The sequence below is a fragment of the Zosterops lateralis genome (assembly GCF_965231275.1).
Source record: "Zosterops lateralis genome assembly, chromosome: 6".
NCBI classification, from domain to species: Eukaryota; Metazoa; Chordata; class Aves; order Passeriformes; family Zosteropidae; genus Zosterops; species Zosterops lateralis.
This window is the reverse complement of record NC_139761.1, coordinates 54683372-54704932: the sequence shown is the minus strand read 5'-3', so window position 1 is coordinate 54704932 and position 21561 is coordinate 54683372. Positions and strand designations below refer to the sequence as shown.

The 21561-nt window shown below is 43.7% G+C and overlaps 1 protein-coding gene across 6 annotated transcripts in view; it reads left to right on the top strand.

The window, feature by feature from the left end:
- The first annotated feature begins 6796 nt into the window (after positions 1–6796).
- TEAD1 (TEA domain transcription factor 1) overlaps positions 6797–21561 on the top strand; it is a 153244-nt gene continuing 138479 nt past the window's right edge. For 3 of the 6 annotated variants that reach the window (XM_083863395.1, XM_083863394.1, XM_083863393.1), the window contains exon 1: positions 6798–7168. The gene's annotated coding sequence lies outside the window, so the exon portion shown is untranslated. Of the gene's footprint in view, positions 7169–21561 lie in introns of all 6 variants that reach the window. The other 3 variants (XM_083863396.1, XM_083863397.1, XM_083863392.1) reach the window with 2 other exon arrangements.

Here is a 21561-nt window from a genome sequence, read left to right as displayed (position 1 = left end):
TCTTTCATTACCAATCAATGCAAATTACTCTTTGTAATTTTCCTACTAAAAAGCCACGTAAACCTGGCCTTCAAGGATTAGTTGCAGTAGGGAATGGATTACCTCTCTTTAGGTTTCCTTTTATTCTCATTTGAACATCTAAAAAGTCGAGTTTAGCAGGAAATGGGAATATATTCCTGTGAGAGTCCCTTTCCTCTCCTCTCCCTCTTTTCCCCTTCAAAAGTGGAAAGACTGAATCTTGCTAGTTTTGTACTGCCTGAGAACCAGTGCCGTGCTCTCTCAGCTCCCCTGCTCTGTTCTGAACAAACCTTGAGCTTTGCAGGGGTCTGGAGCAGGTTTGTATTTCATTAGAGCAGAAGAAAACACACTGAGAAAATAATGAAGCATGAGAAGCTGGGGTACTTTTAGCAAGTCTCATTATGCGGGTGGCACAGAAGACTGTGTGACAAGAGGACAGGTATCTTCTGACTTCTTCGTTCTTAGCAACATTGCCCTTAACCCCTCTGCAGAGCTCAGACCTTCTCATTTCTGTTTTCTCTAAATTTTACTTACCATGTGTGATTCTACCTGTATCATGAGTGGAGAAATGAAAAAATCAGTGTAAAACAAGGATGTATTCTAGTGTTTTAGTTGTGTCTTCAGTGTGCAATCTGTCTGACCTGCCTTGATCATAGGCTGGGTACCCCTGGCACTCACATGAACTTTGGGTTTGTATTTATCAGAACTTGCAGAGCTACTTTGGGTTTTGTATGGATAAGGACTGTTAAACAATCCTTTCATATCTGGGAGAGTTTGTTTCCACTTTAGACACTGTCACTTGTGGCCCACTGGTTTTGGTAGCCTTTCCTAAACATATGGCAACTTCTCCCTTAGCACATGTGGCTTTCCAGGGATTAGGTGGAGCAGCAGCCAGGGGGGTCTGCGTCTGCTGCTTGTGGTGTGACAGGATCACATCATGTCCCTGGTGAAGCTGCCTGGCACTTTCCCTAGTGAAATATCTTCCATTTCTTGTGTTGAGATGGCAGAGTGCCCCTGCCTGCAGAAGTCACCTGTGGAGTCATTTTGGTGAGATAAGTGGAGGCTGGGGAATGACCTCCTGCAACAGACCTCGCAGCAGATGGTGCTTTTAAGTGCTCAGAAATATTCCTTGGATGTAGATTTCAACCATGAGCCAAAGGAAGCCTTCAGGGGTTAAGATAAGCATTAGAGCATCTTTCATTATTATTGTTACTGTTATATTATTATTATTATTATTATTATTAATGCATCTAGATAAGCATGAAGAATTCCCAGAATAGAATTCCTACCTAAACCCCATTGAAAACAGAATAAATTAGGTACTTAGATACTGAAGAGGATTAAAAATACCTGCACCTGACATCAAACATCTGAACAATATTAGAAATCTGGGCCAAAGTGAAGGGAGAGAATAAAACATGCCATTTGCATATTAAGCAGGCTGAGAAATGCTCAGAAACCTGGAATTTTTATGAATCAAAGAGATACTTTGGGAATTTGAATGGGAGTTCTTTTCTCCTTTTTTTTTTTTTTTTTTCTCCTAGCACAGAAGGACAGTAACACCACAAAATTTGTAGTGCAAAATATATTTTTAAAAGCCCAACCACACAAGTGGTTTTGACAGCAATTCATTGCAATCAGTGGCACTGGGAATTATTGCTATCAGGAGAAGGAAGGGGCTGCTGTGCCTACACTGTTTGCTCTAAAGCAGGACAAGAGCCTCACCATTTTGGTGTAAGTGATTTCATCAGTGGGAGAAACACACAGCCCTGCACTCTGGTTGTGTCATTTTGAAAAGCTCTCAGTTCACCTTTGGAAATAAGCACCCAGGATTGTCTGAAATTATATATTTCCACCCTCTGTACTGTTTGAACTCAGTTGGGCTCTGAGGCTGTGGTTCATGTCCTGGCTTCCTCTCGACTCAATTATTGTAATTCATTATTAAATTGTTATTTGTTTTCATTCTTTACGCTGTCTGCTGCTTTTCAAAGCTCAGCAGCTAGATTTGTAATATGGAGAGCTCTGTTCCATCACATTACAGCCTGCCCACAGCATTTTTTTTGTTGGCATGCTCAGCAGCACATTGATTTGGATATTTAATTCTTTGCACACTACAGATTAACCCTAATCTGTGCAGTGCTTTAAGCATTTCCTGGGATTTGCAGTTTTCCTAATCTGAACTGCAATCCAAAGACAAAGTTTTAGAATTCTTTCAGTGTTTGTATCAAAACACTGAGTCCAAGTGTTGTTGAGCTTTGAGGTTCATTCCAAGTCCAAAATGGGCTCCAGATCTAGAATTTGCAAAGTCCATCTTGTTTTCATCTGCCAGTGCTCTCTAGGCAGATGAGGGTTTACTTATTCCTAGAGCAAGCAAGGAGTTCTGTTAACCCTGTGTCTTTGAGTGTTGTTTCATCTCTCAGAGAATTAGAAGCACCGTCTGTTTTTGGTGGCTGGGCTGAAATGTGCAAGTCGTGTTCCCTGTACCCAGTGCCCCCCACTATCAGCCTCATTCATAGAGACAGAAGTGGTTCCTGTATGTAAAGCACAGTCCAGCCCCCACCTTATCTCTAAGCGTGTTCACACTTGCCTCTGCCCCAGACTCAATAGGACTTGCACTCAAAACAGGATTTCACTGACAAATGCAAGACTTGATAGTGCTGCAGACCTTTATTCCCTGATTTTTTGCTCGCTCTTTCTGTCCTTCCTTGCCTTACTCCTTTCAAGGTGAAGCTAATTCCCTTTCCTCACTGTTGTCTCCTGTTTCTACCACTTCCTATTTTTTCTTCTCCTAAACTACAGTCTCCCTTGCTCTCCCAGCTGGTTTCCTTTCAGCTGTTCTTTCTGCTCCATCAATTCCTTTTCTTTTTCAGCTTTTCCTTTCTCCTTTTTTATCACCCTTTTTAAACTTCCTTTCATTTTTCCTATCTTCTGTCTGTAGTCTCAAAAACTTTCTCACTTTCTCCCCTCATTTCTCTGTCTTTTCTCTTTCCCCAGTCTCTCTCCCAGAAGTCCTTTTATTGGCAGTCTGTCTCTTGAATCTCATTCTTTCCCTTTCTTACCACATTTTCACATATTCCCCACTTGTACTCTCCTTTCTAGCTGAGATAAGCATTTGTCCCCAGGAAATGCCCCTGCCTGGGCTTGTCCCAATGTCCCTTTGTTTTCTCCAGCTTTTGTAATTCTCAGCGCACCTGTGTGCCTGAAGAAGCCATTCATCAATAAACAGAGGGCAGGCAATTCATCAAAGTTCTCTCTATGAATGTGCTACCAGTGTACTTTCCTTCTTCATCCATCGGGCCTCCAAAGCTTCCCCCGGCTGGATTGACAGGCTGGCTGACCCTGATCTTGTTTTACCTCATCTTTACCATCTGTCAAAAAGCACAGACCTCTCTCTCTCCCCTTTTCTTCCTGTCAGAAAGTCTTGGCCATTCCAGGTATGTGTTTTTTGAGGTGACTCCCAATGTGGTGTGGCACAACAGGACAGTCTCCAAGGTTATATGAGCCAGGAGGCAAGATACATCCATATTTGACAGAGTTTCCCTCCCTCAGTGTTCAGAGGACATTGGCTTTGTCTGGAGCTTGCTGGCTGTCCTTTGCCAGGGCCATGGTTTAGTCACCACACTGGTTTGCTCTTCATCCTGGCCTCAGGTTTGGTGGCTCCATTGGTATGTACAGTTACCTGGAGCAAGATGTTGTCAGGAGCCAGCCTTGAGCTGAAAACTGTGGGTTGTGGGTGAATCTTTACACTGTGCCAGTGGAAGGCACCCAGACTTCCCCAAGCATTTGGTTTTGCCTTCCTTCCATGGGAGCATTTCTTCCTCTGAAAGATGCTAACAGAAAACTTCATAACCTGGGAAATGGACAGAATTGCCTGAGCCTTCCCTGCTGCTTGCAGTTAATGGGAAAATACGCAGTCGTCAGGTAAATTTAATTATTCTTCCACGATTCTTCTGAATTCTGAATTGCAAAAGAGCTAGTGAACTGTCTGTCTGCAGATACAGCAAACAGCTACAAACCTTGTTTGAGTCTGATTTGTGTTCATCCACAATGATGGCTGCAGAAGCAATCCTCTTTTTTTTTTTTTCCTTTTCCACAAGGAGAGCACGGTCCTGCAAAGTCTGCATCACTTTCATTTGTGAGAACTGCTATAGGTAAGAAGTTTCCAAACTCTACTTATCCATTGTCCAATGATTTGCTGGTCTCCCTCTGCATGCACAGAGCTGTGAAACCTTTTGGGCCTGCACATGCATAGAATTTAAGAGTCATTATTCTTGGTAGTTCTTCTGCAAGCCTTATGGGAAGAAAAAATCACTTTTATTTAAAGACATTTCACATTTCTGTGCATGCAGCAAGGATAGCAGGGGGAGTTTAAAGCCTAGTGACTAAAAAAAAAAAAATCTGTTATAGGTGTTAGGGGGCAATGTTTTGTCCCATTTTTCTGTTCCAGCTTTGGAAAAGAGTTGGTAATCTTTAAGTGCACTCAGGAGACTATGGCTTTTGTGCAGACATCTGCAAAGTGATTGAATTTTACCAATTGTGCAGGCACTCAGACACTTATTAGACTATATTACCAGAGCTATTTGGAAAGAAGGAGTTGGAGAGAAAAGAAATTCTGCATGTGTGAAGGGGTTTCTTGTAGCCTGTTTTGGGGAAGAAATTTTTCAGCCAGTGTGGAAAGGTGTGGGGCAAAAAAATTTCTAAAACACGTCTGGTTTTGCATTCTCACAGTCTTTGACCAAGACCTGCTCAGACTTTGGCTTGGTTTGATATTGTTACTTGTTGCACACTCTCCTGCAGGGCTCTTTCAGCAGGTTTCAGTGAATATCATGCGTGTGACCAGTGGGAGCCCTGCACCCTCTGCCTGCTCCACAAAGGTAAAAAACAGCTGCAGCCTCCCTGCAAACTGCAATGTGAGCTTCAAGTGGGTCCTTCTCAAGAGGCTCTGGGGTCAGCCACAGGCTGCCTGTTAAGGATGTCTGTTAACAGCAGGGCTGTCTCACAGGATGGGTGCTGGGAAAGCACCGGGACAGGCTGCTCCTGGCATCCCTTCTCAAGGCTCCAAAAAATTAACATGCAGGGCATTTACTGGGGATTCCACTAGCATGTCATGAACTTTGATGTGATGTGAACATGTAAGTGCTGCCTGGTGATGCCGACACGTTGCTCCTCTGAGGTTGTGATGTGATTTTTGTGATCGCTCCAAGCGCGATGGCCCTGCTGGGCAAACTTTCAAAGGTGGGTAGAGATGTGTGTTTGCACATCAAAGTAGGCAATTTATTTCACAAACACCAAGGTGTCCAGTTATCCGTTTTGCTTATGCAAATACGAATTTTCACAAGCACAACAGCTGTGCCTTCCCTGCAATTATTTCCATAAGGTAGCGGATTGTTAACCGAAGGAGACGTGCCCGTGATGCTGCTGGGGGAGCCTTTCTGGGGGATGGGTTACTCAAGACAAGAAGGGTACAGATAGTCCAGTGGCACTCGGGCTCAGTGGTGCAAAACTGGCATTGTGAAATCTGGATCCGGGGACAGTTTTGTGAGAAAGGTCAGGATCTGGATGAGGGTGAAGACTGGACCCCTGGGCCACGCTGTGTCCGTGTCGATTTGGGGTGTGATGTCTTCTCATCCCACGCTGTGTGGCTCTGTGGTGCCTTTTGGACACACATCTGCGTTTCTCAGTGTTCGGTGCGGGTTTGCAGAGGGCTTTGCAGGGCACCCGGGGGTTGGATGCGAGCGTGTGTACACCGAGAGTCTCCGGCGAGCCGTTCTGCAGCCGGACCCCAGGGCGGACCCCCACCCAGAGCATCCTTCGGAACTCCGTTTCGCAGCACCGCACGCCTGTTGCGGACCCGGACGGCGCTCCATCGCCCCGCGGTGCCCTCGGTGCCCGGCGGTACGGTTCCCCCGGCGGTGCGGTCCCTGCGCGGCGCTGCCCCCGCCGGCCCCGGGCCCCCTCCCGCGGCTCCCCTATGAGGTCAGCGCTGCGCGGAGGCTCCGCCCGCGGCCCCGCCCGCCCGCCCGCGGCCGCAGGGGGCGGCGGGCCGCGCTCCGCCCCGCGGCCGCCCCGCTCCCGCGTTCATTTCATTCCTCCCCTCATTCCGCGCATTCCTCGCATCGCTGGCGCCGCGCAGCCCGGCCGGGAGCCCGGCCCGCCCCGCCGCCGGCCGGGCAGCAACTCATCCTCCGAGGGCTCCGTCCGCCGGCCCGCGGCAACCTACGGCCGCGGTATAAATAAATACCCCGGCGGCGGATTAAAAATAGGCGCGGGGCCATAAATAGCCGGGGCGGCCCGGGGGCGGCGGGCGAAGTTTTGCCGTCGGACGCGGCGCGCTGGCGGAGCGGCGGGGCCCGGGCGCGGAGGTAAGGGCGGCGGGCGCTCCCCGCGGGGCCCGGGGGCCCGGCCCGGCCCGGCCCGGCCGGGGGGAGGCCCGGGGGAGGCCCGGGGGAGGCTGGCGCCCCCGCAGGTGCCGGGGCAGGCGGGCCGGGGGCCGCGGCTGGGGATGGGGATGGGGATGGGGGGGGAGAAGTTGCTCGCCGCGGAGTTGTGGCGCTGCGGGGCCGCGGCCGGAGCTGCAACAGGCGCTGCCGCCCGCCCCGCTTCTCTCCGCTCCTCTGCTCTCCTCTCCTCTTCTCCTCTCCTCTCGGCTCCCCCGCTCGCAGTCAGTGGCCTGAGTCACCGCCGGCTCCGGGCGCGCTCACACGCCGCTCTCACTCACTCGCACACACACACACACACACACACACACACTGAGGCTCTCCCCCCTCGCACACGCGCGCACCGATCCTTGGCATTTTTCACATTTTTTTGTTGGGATTTTTTTGTGTGTGTGTGTGCGCGCGTGTTTTGTTTTTTTGTTGTTTTGTTTTTTTTTTTTTCCTTCCCGCGGCGATCCAGGCGGGAGCAGCCCCGGGCAGAGAGAGCTCGCCGCCCTCCCTCCCCTCGCCTGTTCGCCTCTAAAAGATGAAAGAAGGAATGTCCTTTTTCGCTGCTTCTTCTCCTTCTCCAGAGCTGCTGCCGCCGCCGCTGCTGGTTAATTGCACATTCAAGTGGAAAATTTTCGGGAGTCAGCAGAAACGTTGTATCCAAAAAAGACAAAGTCGCGGCTACGGCAACGCCGAGGAGATTGTCCCTGGAAAACTTCCTTTCGGTAGGAGCCGCAGGGTTTTGTTCCCGGCGTTTTGTTTGCCGTGTCTCGGCGGGGTTTGGAGGCGCTCCCTCGGTGGCACAGCTGTCCCCGCGCGGGTGCGGAGGGCCGGGGCAGCCTTTGTTCGCTTTCAAAGGAAGTGCACTTCCAAGGGGGAGGGAAAACTTATACACTGCGCCTTTTGTACCCAAATTAAAACAAAGCGGCCCCCTCCGCACAACCAAACAGAAACGGCGAGGCGAAATAAAGCGAGAGGAGTGGGGGGAAATATCTCTATTTTCACCAAGGAAAAAAAAAAAAAAAAAAAAAGAAAAGTTTGCGCTCCTGCCTCTGTTGAGCTCGGTGCTAGTCGTGATTTTTTTTTTTTTTTTTTTTTTTCTCCTCTTGAAATCTGTTTTAAGTTGAACGGTGTTACCAGTGTAAAAATATTTATGAAACAATGAAATACCAGCCACCCACGTTTCTCAGGAGGGTTGTTAACTTATTAGAAACAAGTGCCTGCCTTTGATATGAAGAAATGAAAAGTGACCTCCAGAAGTGCTGCAAAGTTAGGGAGCAGCTCTGCCCCGCGCTCTCTGGATGTAAATGGCTCCCGGTGTTTTTTAGCCTTCCTTTCTAGTCGAGGAAGGCCAAGAAACATCAGAGTGTGGTGGTATTTTCTGACCTAAAACAGCGTTTATAAGAAATGTAAGTAAGCCGAAATGGCAGAGCCTCAGGGAGGAAAAGGTACATATGCAGCTGTATGAGCAGGAGCGTGTTTGCTTTCTCTGCGAGCTGATAAAGTTTGGAAATGCAATATTGGCAGTTAGCGGTTTCACGGGGCTGGGTAGTGGCAAAGTTGGGAGCTGTATGGATAACGTGCTGCCCTGCCTGGCTGTGTGCTCAGTTATTCTGCAGCACAGCCAGTATGGAAATCTCTGTGGGAATGCCTCTAACAGGAAAATTCATGTAAATAGCTACGTGCTACCTGCAATTGAATATGAAAACAAAAATGATTATAATTACATTAGGGCTTAATTTAAAATTATGTAGGGTTCTTCTTACAACCCTAGATTGGGAATGTGTGTCTGTAATGTATGATGTATTCTATCTCTATAAATAGTTGGGGAATACCATTACAGAATATTAGATTGTACTGATGGTAAGATGGTGCTATTAAAAATGACACAGACCTGGATATTAAATTACTTCTGGGGGTGGGAGGGAAGCTTGCATGTTTGTTTGTATGTGAACATATATATTTTTATATACACACATCTGCACAAACGCTTCCTTTATTTGGGAATAGAAGTACAGAAATTATTGCAGTGGATGTTCTTGAAACACAAAACTGAAGATTTTAAATTTGGATTGCGTTCTGAAGTTGCAAGTTTTTAAAATCAAGTTTTTGAAATTATTTTCACAAAAGGTAAACATTTCAGAGGTGTGTTTATTTTTTTGCCTTTGTGGTAAGGCACTTCTTTTCACACTGCACTGGTGTTTAATTAGGTCATAAAGTGTTTTCTGTACCGGGTAGGGATAATTCCGCATTTTGTTTGCTCCAGGTTTTTATCAGCTGACCAAGCAGAAATTTTGGATGCTGTGGTAGGTGGAGTATGCAAAGGATTTCTTTCAATTTTTCCTTCTTAGCAATCTAGAAATACCTTTGGCAAGTACTTTATCGCTGAACACGTTCGGTGCGCTGTGAGCATCAATCCTGTGTGCGCCGCTTTGCTGAAGTAAATATTGTTGGCCTTTTCAGCTAGGAGAGTGGAACAGCAGCTCTTGAGGCTCAAACTGTGGTTTTATATTCTCCACTGCTTCTTATTCGGTGCTGAGCAGGATGTAGAGGAGCACTGAAGCAAGGGAAAGATGTTGATTTGACGGGAGTCTTAGTAAAGACAGAGTGCGCTTCAAGGAGTTTTAATTAAACAGCCAGAAGAGAACAGCAGAAACTTAATTACGAAGTGGCCCTGGCCGTGAGTGTCCAGCTGAGCAATGATAGTGTGTCCTGATGTGTGGGGATATGTGAGCATGTGTGTAGCGTGTTTGGTGTCACTTGGAATCAGTGGGGTTTTTGTTGTTGCTGCTGCTGCTGGACGCTGTAGTGGTTTTGGATATCGTTAAAGTGGTTTCTGGGCTTTGTTTGTCCATGCTTGAAAAAGTTGAGTTCAGTTGAGTCACATGCTGAGGGAAAAAAAACAAACCCATTTCTTCCTTCTTTCTGTTTAAGCTGCCTTTGTGATAATATTGTAAGCAAACTTTCAAGGTATGGTACAGGCAATACAGAAATAAAAACTGGAGCTGTAGAGAAATACTGGTGTCTTTAATTTCAAAAAAAAAAAAAAGGAAAGGTAAAAAACATGCAGTCATGTATCACGATACAACTGTCAGTTTTCAGTCTGTAAAGTAGGATGGTTACACTGCTGGAAGAATTTCACCAGAAGCAGTCTGATTTTATTAGAAGGTGCCTAAGACTTTTCCCAAAACATAGAGATTTACTGTACAGTTCTGGATGTGTGTGTTTGGGAGAAGGTTGCCTTCAAACCTGTTATGAGCACATGGTTTCTTACTGGATACATACCATATATATAAATATATATCTATATATACCTCACTCATTCTATCTGGTATTTCCTTGTCATTAATATTAAACCTGTACCCCTCCAGAGATGGTTTAAAAGCTGGTTTTTTTCTCTAATGATTCCATTTATTTAAGAAGAGAATATTGCCTGGATCCAATCCTTGCTCAGGTTAAAGTGACCAGGATGACTCATAGGAATAAACATTTGCTGGATCAAATACTAAGATATTTACAGCATGTGCTTTATGTGCATGGTTAGTGTGATATTTGATGTCTAAAGAAGGACATCTTTGATTCAAAAGAATATTGATACGACACACATACTTTTTCAAATTTCTTCTCGGGGTTTATGTTCTGCTTAACTTGTAATCTGCCTAAGACTTGGAGGCAAATTTCTGTTAACAGCTGATCATTCACTTCATTCAGGCTCTTATTCAGAGCACGTGCAAATATGAGGTGAGGGCTGACTTTTTAGAAATCTGGTCTAAATTCAGGTTAATTCCATCAACCTCATATGGCCTGTTGCTGGATTACACTGGCTGTAATGAGGGTGAAAACTGGCCCTTTAAAACTTATTTTGAAGTCCCCAGCTCATCAGGAGGACCTACCTTTTCATGAGAGAAATAGTCCTCTTTTCTGGGATCTGAGGTTTAATTTCTGTCGTGTTGCCGTGTTGCGCTTTGCCATCAGCGCTTGCCGTGAGCAGGGATGTTTTATATTCCTAAACTGCAGCTCTTGACTGTTAAAAAATTCTTTGAGTCTCAACAAAATTTTAGAACTTTTGGGAGGTAAATCATCTCTCTGCAAGCAAGGGCTGTTACAGGGTTTGTGGCAGTTTGTTCGAGTGCTGTATAATTTAAATTGCATCCTGTGATATATGAACAGATTAATGGCATTATTAATTGCAAAGCCAACTGACACTTAAGCTGTGCTGAAGACACAGTTTTAGAAGAAAAATCTCTGCAATTTATTCCCACTTTATGACCATATCTTGCTCTCTGTTCTTGGACAAAACTCCTTTTGACTTTTGCAAGTGGAACAAGGATGGAATAATATTTCCTGGAATAATTTTGTGTTTGGTTTTAACGATTGCTCATTTCCAAAACAGAAGAGAGTGAGAAGTTGCAGACTGAAGTCCTTTGAGGCAACAACTTCAAATCTGCTCCTCGGATATGTCACATAAAATTCAGCTAAGTGTTTTCTGATTTCACAAAACAAACTTCTTGTTTTTGTGTGAAGTCCTGATTCCGCTGCAATCACTGCGAGTTTCATCTCGTTATTGGTAAAGCCAAACCTTCTGCCTGTGTTGATGCAGATTCAGCAACTTTTATAGGTCGGATCAGGTTATTAACGTTCCACCAGAATTATATTAATTTCAAAACAGAGGGATTGAAGTCAAATCTGGCTCCTGTTGACTAACTGGAGTTACTCTCCCCAGGAAGTCTCACAGAGTGGCCCATCATGTGCTGCAAGCCCTCATTTGTTGGGTGAATTTTTGCACACACGTCCGGGATGCGATGGAAATCCGTGGAGTGTGGGAAGGGTTTGCAGTTGCTTGCCCGCTTGGCGCAGGGCTGTGACCCCATTTCCTGGTCCCTCCAGCCTGTGCCTGCCTTGTCAGAGGCTGCCTGTTTTAGTTTGGCTCCTGTCCAGCACAAAGTATCACCTACAACTTTTTATTCTTTGTCTTCTGCTCATTGTTTACTGGAACAATGTGATTATTCCCCCCGTGTCCTGCCGGACCTTTGCAACGGCCCCCTTGGATTTGTGGCTCTTGTTAGGTTTTCCCTAAACTTTTGGGTCAGAGCTGGTCTGTGTGGCAGCAGGAGCACAGGGGCACAGAATCCAAGTTTATTTGCTTGCAGGCCAGGAGGTAGAATGTGAAATCTCCATGTGCGGGGAGGGGGAAGGGAAGGAAAGTTTGGGATTATGTGTAAAACTATTAAAATGCTATTGACTGGGAATCTAAAACAATGACGAGTGCTGTTGTTTTTACAGATACATGAACTGAAAACTGCTGCTAATGATGGGAAATGTTAATTATGTGAGAACATATTGAACTTATATTCTCTGGCATGAACTTTTTTAAATGCATCAACTGTGCTGCCTTTTATGCGCACAGCTTTCTAATTATCATAATTCAGTACAGCTCTGGCTTTTGGAAAGAGTTCAAGTGCAATCTCAACTTAACATGAAAGGAGGGTTTTTTTTTTTTAACTGAGAATGTTCAAGAACAATTTGAAAAGATAATCTAAAAATGCTACATACTTAGCTGGGTATAAATCAGAAAATAAATATGTTCCCATAACTGCCTATCAAAGCAGAACAGAATATTAGAACAGAAAGTTATCTATTTTTCTCATTATGTCTTTCACACTCCTACAGAACACAGCTAAAAGCACATTTTCATAATTGAATATAGACAGACCTACTATATATTGATTGACAGTAGTTTTTATTTTGTCAGTTTTTGAAACGATTGAGTAGATCACTGTGTTGTTGTGAAAAGATTTTTTTTTCTCCTCAAATAGTAAGAATTATTTTTTTAAAAAAGCAGGAAGACAACTTTCATGATACTTTTGGTATTAATGTGTTTCTGTAACATTCAAGTCCCCTTGGAAATGGCCTTTACTGGTCAGTTTTATTTCTTTGTGGAGCTTGAGGGGGTTGTAAATATCAGGTCTTTCTAAAGCACTCAGAAGTGGTTTGGGTTTTATTTTTTGTTGTTAGTTTTGTTTTGGTCGTCTTGGTTTGTTTGTGTTCTTGTTTTTTTTTTTTTTAAGAGGGAAAAGTAAATTTCATGTAACGTGCACTTGAATCGTCTGTTCAAAGATTTTTTTTTTTTTTGTATGTGATCAAATTGCTGGTTTCCACATCACACACTCCCCCCCTCTATTTTTTTTCTCTTCCGTTACTACAGTACATGCTACATTTCTGAAATGCAAAGAAAGCCCCAGTGAAACAAAATGACTTCATTTGAGCTGGCACTTAAGAGTAGAATTCACTTCCATAGTGCTGAAATAAAAGAAGCCAAGTGTTTTAAATAGCCACTCCCCTAGGCCAGAGTGTTTTTAGAAAAGCTCATTGTCTAGATTGGAGCTGTAGCAGTATGCCTGCCTCTGTTAAATCTCCTGATCCAGACAGCTCGATTTCTAAAGTCGACATCTGGTTTACTCTTTGTTCACCTGTTTAAAAAAAAATAATGCAAATAGGCGAGTGTGCCATTGCCCTAGAGCTCTGAGGGAAAAAAAAAAAAAAAAAAAGGAAAAAAAAATGCTGTTGACAGTTTGTCAAATAGTGCTTCCAGTCTAAGACTGCAGTAGCCTATTGTTATGCCAGCAACAGGCAACAGAAGTTGTGGCACCATATGGCCAGTATATGCTTCAGATAAGCTATCTGTTAATTTAGCTTATCAGTAGTGTTTTGATATGCTTCGTGTTTGAATCGCCAACCAGTATGGCCTTGGGTACTTCTGGTGCCAAATTATTCCTCAACATTATAGACATCACAATTATTCCCTTGGTGGAATCTCTCACCATTCATTGTGTTCTCATGGTGCTGTGAACAGCGGTGCTTGTTTTTGGAATTAGCTAGCGTGGTTTGTTTGGGGTTTTTTCTTTTCACCTTTTTACATGGTTGTCTTTCTGTTGGGAGATTATAATTCAGGAATGACATTTTGGTTTTGAGGGGAGAAAATGTCAGGACAGACTTTGGAAGAAAAGGTAAATTCATGGAGGTTTAGGGGATTAAAGCTTCTGTTATGTCTATCTCAATTTAAAAAAAAATATAGTGAGCTGGGACAATAATTAATGGGAGAAATTTTATTCACACTTAATCTATCACCAATATTAGTGCAGACTTTTTATTTTTTTTTCTCCCTAAAGCTGGTTTACAGCTTAAAATAAAAAGCCAAAACTCTGTAAACAGTTTCATTTTCCACATCCCTGGTTTTACCTTCATTATTTTTTAAAAAATTAACCTTAAAAACAGTCATATCCCTATATCTGCTGTCAGCTGAGCTTTTTTTTTTTTTTTACCTGCTTTTGCCATGATCAACTGAAAGCTTTGGAGAAGACTGGGAGAGTCAATGGAAGTTCCTTCATCTCCCCCCAGCCCTGTCTTCCTTTGGGAGTAATTATTTTGTTGCAGGAGAAGTTTCCAGCCATAAATACAGTCTTCCATTCAGTGCCTCTGTGGTGTCCTTAGGGCTGGATGTGCCTGTGCTGCACTCTGACCTTGCAGCACATTCCTCTGTCTCTTGCCCCACAGGCTGGGTCTGGCTGTTCTTCAGGGCACCACAGCTGTCCCTGGCTGCCTGGAGCCTCCTCTTTCCTTGGGAATACACAGACTTGCTCTTGGGACAGCATTTCTCCTTCCTTTGGATGCCTGTGATTTTTGTTTGTTTGTTTCCCTCCTTTTGCAATCCATCCTGCCAGGTCCTCTTAACCCCATCAGTGTCCTCTGCTGGTGCTCAGGGATGTGGTGGCACTGTGAGGTCCCTTTCCTGCTGCTCCCAGCCCTTCCTTGCCCAGGATACTGAAAAGAAAGGGCCACTTGTGCTTGCTGTGCCTTTCATGTCCAGGTCCTCAATGACCAAGAAAAAGGACTTAGGTTCTCTCTCAAAGAAATGTACAATCATCTTCTGAATCTGTTTGCTGACACCACTTTTTTTTAGTAATGACAAGAGGTCAAAGAGAAGTAAGTTTTTCTCCTATCCATTTGAAGCAGAGAAATGTGAGCAATTTGAGCAGTGGCATTCTTCACCATTTCACTGAAGTCCACCCAGATGAAGTGCCTGGAAAAAGGCAGGAGCTGACAAAGCACCCAGGGGCCAACTGGGTGGGCAGTGAAGTGAGAGGTGATGCTCCCACCCTGCTGCTCTGCCTCAGCTGATGTTGGCACCTGCAGAAAATGAGAAAGGCTCCCTGCCCTTGGCTTGGCATCTGAGGCTGCTGGAGGGCTTCTGGTTTCTCTGCAGGGACACGAAATATGTGTGTCTGTCCACTTCAAGCAGGTTTGGGGCTTGTCCCCAAATTTTAAATCTGTTTGAAATTCAGATTTAAAGTTTAGGTCCGTGGTGTGACATGCAATTGAGTGACAGTGGTGTTTTTTGTCTTCTGGCTCATTGCAGGTTAGACCTGTGATCTCTTATCCTGGTGTGATTAGGGGCAAGGTCAGCAAAGACCCTGGGAAAGGAGGGGTGTGGAGTCTTTCTGCTCTCTGAGGCATGTGTGCATCTTCCCTGCGAGTTACTGCCTGTGAGAGGCAATTTTCACTTCACTAATGTATCTAGTTACCACCTATAATCTGCTAAAACATAACGAATCTGAATTTATTTGGTACCGTAAGACCCACTTTTTGTATGGCCGTGGGGGTTATTTTGATTCAACTTCAGAGCCTGTGAAGTTTTACTTTATTTGGTATCTCCTCAACTTGGCTTCACTGGTGTTCCATTGGTTTCAGCCACTGCTTTGTGATAGGAAATGCATAGCTCCAAATAATGTGCATTTTGCTCACTAAATTGACTATCACTTATGCACAGTAATTTCTTGCTCTGCTTCTTGGCATATTTACTATATGCTTACTGAGCAGCTGTAGATAAGCAGCTGAAGGGGCACATTTGGAGGACAGTTTTAAATATGCAGCTTCCTATACAGATTCATTTTAGCCTCTAGCATTAGTAATAATTTTTGCTGGTAAAACAGTGACCCATAAATAACTTTATCGTCCAAAATCTCTAAAAACAATATAAAGAAGTCCAAAGGGTAGTAGAATTATTATAGTTCTTGGTTGCTTGGAAAATTAACTAATATTCTGGCTTCTGAGATTTTGGAAACAAATTAAAGGACCCTTTTTTAGGTAGCAGGCTGCTTTTAATGGTTCTTCTGTATTAAGGAGAGTACAGTATTGTAGGTTATTTATTTCTGGGCATGCAGTACAGGGTGAAGAGCCTGCAATTCAGCTCGCAATGCCTCTGTGCCCTGAGGTAAACTCTATTTCACAAAGGGAATTTTGATTATGGTCTACTGCTCTGTAGCATAGTGGAGGCTTCAAGAGGCAAGTGGTAAATGCTACCAAAGAAAAGCTGGATTGGAGCCACTGACGTCATCTAAGTAAATCTGCTGTAGGACTATAGCCATAAAATGACTGCCAGCCACGGAGCGCACTTTGGCCTTTTCTTGTCAAGTGTTTTAACTGCTGGTTTTTTCTTTGCTTTGCTTTTTTTCTTTTCCTCTGAGCAAGATGCATTTTGTTTTCTTTTTCTCTTTTTTTTTTTTTTTTTTTTCCCTATGCCGGTTGAGCACAGGGTAAAATACAGAAATGATAAGGTCCCCCCGTGTCCCCACCGTGCTGCAGCGAGGGTGTGAGTGGCTGCAGCTTGCAGTTCAGAAATTAAAAAGTAAACCAGTACTTTTCCATACATGAGCCTGGCAGAATTCAGCTTCCATCGCCAGCTATTTTTTAGGTGCAAGAGCCTGGCAGTTCAAGTTACAGCATACTGATGAGATTTGTGTTGTGGGCAAAAAGGGTTTTGATGCTCTGGAAGGCGTGCTTTCCTCTGGAAGAACTCAATGCATAAAAACGGCTGGGCTTGAATTCTGAATTAGCACAAAATGCAGGGGTGTGTGTGTGTGAGAGCACTTAAAATCCACTGTTAGTCATTGCTTAACGACTGACCTCTGCAGTTTCAGTCACTCCTGAAACAAAACTTCCCTGAGTGTTTGTGACCAGCCAACCTTTGATGATGCTTGCTGTCCACAGCTGAAGAAACCCAGGTGCATTAACAATGGTAGCTGTAGGATTCATCGATTAGGGTGTAGCAGTCATACCTGTACCTAAGGGTATCTTTAAAAATGCATGCTATCCCAGCTGCTCTCCACTTGCATTTCAGCTTTATCAGGACTGCAATGAAAGTACTTGAGTTTTTGACAGTGGATTTTTAATTCAATGTCAACATTCTCTTGAAATGAATTTCCAGGATGTTTAACACACCATTTTTTAAAAACAGAGTTCACTGTAAAACACATTAATAATTATTAGCCCATTTGTCCCATGACAATGTTCTCTCAATTTATGTGCTGTTTTTTTTTTTTTTAACTTTAAAATAAAAATTAAGCATCACTGTTTTTGAAGTTTCAGTCTCATGATCAGAAATATATTAAAACCAGTATCTTATCCATGAATCATTAGATGAGTCAGTTCCTGAAACCACTACAAGCCTCACAGTTCTTGGCTTGGGCTGAAAGCAGGAAATCCAGGCTTCAATAACTTCCTTTCCCAGTACTGGCTATAGCAGCCTTCGTGGTTAGTATATGCTGCTTTTGTAAGCAATAGGAAGATGTATGTCTGAGGAACAAAGGCACTCGAGTCAATTTGCTGAAACTGTTTATAATTTGTGGTCTTGATTTGAATGTCAGGATGCATTGGCATATACGGCGTTCTGTGCTGCAGTACATTTTCCAGCAGTCGTTTTCAGCATGTGGAATAAAGGGAACACGTTATGGCACAGTTCTTGGACAGAACCCATCTAATCAGTTTTCCAGAAAACAGGAAGATATTTTTTGTGAAATCATCCAACTCCTGAAGACTGATGGGAGTGAGAACTGAGCGCATAGGAGTAAATTTAAAATGTTTATTTAGCAGTTACTTTGTTATATGCTTGTGCAACAAGCTATTTTTATTCTGTTTCAATGCTCCAAAAGGGCTTGAAAAAAAAGCCTACCCAAACTTGGAACTTAGAAAATAAAAACACATGATTTGTTTTTCAGTCTCCTTTTTTTTTTTTTTTTTTCTTTTCTTTTTTTTTGCAGTGAAAACTGTTTGCCTCCTCATAATCAAGGACACATTGATTGTCTCTGTGTCAGTGGAGCATTGTTGGCTGCAGAATCTCTCCTTTAAACTTGGAGTGCCTGTATGCTTTGACATTTGGGCAAGGGGATGAAATATTTACCTTTTGGAGCTAATGGGGCCAGATTCAGGCTTGGTACAATGTTGATCTTAATGTGTTTACACCTGGAAAGTGTTCAACCCTTTCTGCTTTTCCTTAAATACTATGAAAGATAGTTTGGTATCTTATATTTATTATTTGCTTAATTTTACTCTAATTAATTAGCAGCACATCAAGGCCAAACCCACCTTTTTTAATTATTCTTCCCTCCAAAACATCATTTGTTTTTAACAAACCAGGAAGAATAAGAGTATTGAGATCAACAGATTAGTAGATATTACATTAAAAAAAAAATGAAGTCTACTTTTGACAGGGTTAGTTAAACTGTATGTGCAGTATTGGTTGACAACAAATACAGAGCTCTTTATTTAAACAGGCAGAACTGGGACTTTGGGCATGACAGTGAGCATCCAAGCAAGCTGCTTTGTTGAATCTGAGGGATCAGGATTTCTCTCAGAATATTTAAAGGGATGCTAATGGGCCAAAAAGGTGCAGAGTGCTTTTAAAGAAATCAAAACCAGCGTAAGTGCTCCATGATTGCAATTCTCAGCACCAGCTTCTCTGGCACAAATAGTTTATAGTGATCTCCAAGTGCCTCCTGCTCTTCTTCTATGGTTTAATGCGAGGCTGAGGAGTGAGTGGAGAGATGTGTGCAGTGCAGAGCCTGGTGTGAGCAGGGTGGCCTGGCCTTGGCACAGTGTGGCTGCACCAACATGAGGCTGTTCTGAGGGCAGGCTGGCCTGTCTCACTCTTCCTCTGGAAGGAGTTAGAACGAGGAGCGTCTCTTCCTCTGCAAGATGCTTGCATCCCTGCAGGAGGATCCTGGGGAGGCGTGTGCACCATTCCTTCCTTTCTCTGGGCTGGTTCAAGTGGTGCTTGAGTGCCAGATGCTGTGCTGGAGCCCCAGCTGTTTGTGCACAGAGGAGCAGGAGGCTCCCTCAGGTGTGTCCCCTGTGGCACGGGGAGCCAGATGCTGATGCTCCAGGGATTGCGGTGTCGGGCATCACACCGCCCATGGTGGATTTAACTTGCTGCATTGTAATTAACTCCTTGTAATAACAATAATTATAATAATTAACTTACTACAATAACAAGGATGTTCTTCCCGCTGCTTCTGCTTGCTGATTTTGGGACAGAAATCTCGCTTCTTTCCTGTTTTCTGTTCGAGGGAGGCTGTGTGCACTTGAGCACTGGAGAATAGCAGTGGCATCAAAGCAAATGTAGAAAGCATTGTTCCTGTTTGTGATGATAATAAATGCAATTTTCTGTTAATGAATGTTAAACAACAGATTGTCTAAGAACAAAGGGAAAAGCCTTCAAGTGGAATAAGCATCTGAAGTTTAGAAACAGGTTACAGTTGTGCTTGATTTAATTTTTTCCTCCTGCAAAGAAATGTAAATGAATTAATATTGCTTTTCTAGTTGAACAGTCCTGAATTTCGGAATTGTAATGCATAAGATCTGGAGATACATTTTGATCAAGTTCATACACTAAATGTGTATGAACTGAACATCTTTGTGTTGCTATTGATCAGAGAGATGTCCTGTTGCTCTAATGTGGATTTTGGTTTTGGATTAGAAGCCTGGGGCTTTGAATTGCTTGCTTTCTGTAGACCAAGTCATCAGTGGCTAGTGATTGATTCATTAATTAAAATCAATTTAAATGGATTTGTAAGCCTCATGTAACAGATTATCTTATTAACAGCATGAGAAAGGCACTGTGATCTGCAAGGAATGTGTCGCTTTAGACAAAATACAGCACGATTTTATGGGAGAATTTAATGAATTGCTGTTGCTGTAAGTGATCTATGCAAATGGAAGAGCCTTGCTTAAATCGTACATTAAACAGACTTCCTGTTGAACATGCTTTATTTTTTTTAAACCTCCTCTAAAATACTTGACTTTAATTGTGTGTGTGTTTCTGTACATATTCACGGTCACAATGACACGTTAAAGTATTGTCAAGTTTCTGATATATTCTGATTTTGGAGATTTTTATTTTTTCTCTGTGAGTAACATCTCCCTTACCTTATTTAAAAATATCCACAATGAGAAAAATGATTTTCTAAATTACTGGAAACAGAATGACAGAAAGAACACGTAATGCTGTTTAATCCATGCTCTGCCTGCTCAGCAGTGCTGTCTGGAGGAGACACTTTGGACAGCTGGAGGGGCCAGGCGGGCAGAGGGACTTCTGGCAGGAGTGAAAGTGTTGAAGAGGTGGCAATAAAAGCTTTTCCTGGCTGGGAGAGGGGAGGCTTGTCTGTCATCTTTGCATTCGTTTTGTAACTTCTTTTTTACACCAGGCTGTATTGCAAGTCATTGCAGGCACCTCTCTGTGTATTAATATGTTCTGTGACCAGGCCTCAAGAGTATCTAAGCCAAGGTGTCAGCAAAATCAACAGGAATTTTGGGTTTAGTCTCAAACAGAGCAGGGTTGTTGCCTCTAAACCATAGCCTTGCCCACAGCTTCTCAGTAATCTCAATACCATGTGTGCTCCATTCTGGTTTGCAAGCCAGATTCCTCCAGGAAAGGAGATTTTTAATTGTGGGTGATAGGTTGCAGCATCACTTTACACCTTCCTACCCTAGCTCGTGCTCTCTGAGCATTTGTGATTAGGGAGCAAAGTGAATTAAATTATGAAATCACTTTTCCATTACAATGCAGCTAGTTTCACTTCATTTCCTCTGCTGTATTGAAGAGATGGAAGAATCTATTATATCAACTGAATAAATTTAATGAACTTTTTAGGAGAAAAAAACCAAACCATCACAACAAAATCTCAACCATCAGAGAGCCCTGAATTGCCCTGCAGATATCATCCATTCCATGTGTAGGTGATTCTTCAAAGCAAAGCAATGCTGATGAGCTTTGTTTGCTGGGTAATTTTGCTGGCAGAAGAGAATACAAGTCTTTAACCAAAAAAGATGTGGAACTGGACTGACGTGGTGAACCCAGCTGTAACTGCATTTTGGTGAAATTAAACACACTGCCTGAGATGTGAAGAATTTGTCACGGTGGGAAGCATTTTTCATTGCTTGTGGGAAATGAAACAAGGCATTTGGGGAGATGCAAATTCAGGAAGATGTCGCACTTGCATTAAAATACTGCACGATATCCTGGCAATGACCTCAAGTTTGCTCTGTGGTTATCTCTTGGTGCTCTTTGGGTTTTGACTTCAGGGGATGGGTGTTTTGCCTCACCATGCACATGGGCACGTTGCCAGCCTGCTGCCTATCAATCACTCCAGTAGGAAATCTGGGAAATGCCTTGGAAGTACACAAGGATGGTGCCAACTATAAAAAGAGCAGCTCTTACAAATGTATGCCTTCAGCAAAGCCTGGGATGCCTCCTGCACCATCCCTTTCCTTCCCTGAGTCTGCAGCAGGTGCAGATGTGTGAGCTTGGAGGTTTGTGGCTGTGTCCTGCTGGGTCACTCAAGCCTGGGAACTTGGAAGCTGGCATTGGAATTCTGGGCGTGACGAGTTATTTCATCCTGGACGCAGCCCTTGAAACCAGGGAGAAAGTCTTCTTGCCCTGACTCCCATTAGCTCTTACATTAGCATGCCAGCTTGAAATTAGAGTAGTTGTGCAGCAGTTATTTATTTTGTGAACCCTTTGGTTTGGAAAGGGCAAGGAGACTCTTGAACTTAGCAGAAATATGCTGAGTTGCAGCTTTTTCCAGGAAGAGAGTAAGGCAGATGTGCTGCTCTCAGCTGGGATGGAGTTAATTTTCTTCAACATATGGGTGTTGGGGCTGTGTTTTGGGTTTGTTAGCTGGGGTTAAGCCACAGCAGCATGACATAAGCAGGATGTAGCCCCCTCACAGCAGCAAAGTCGGCAGAGAGGTAACTCCAAGGTGGCAAACCTGGGCCTGGCACTGAG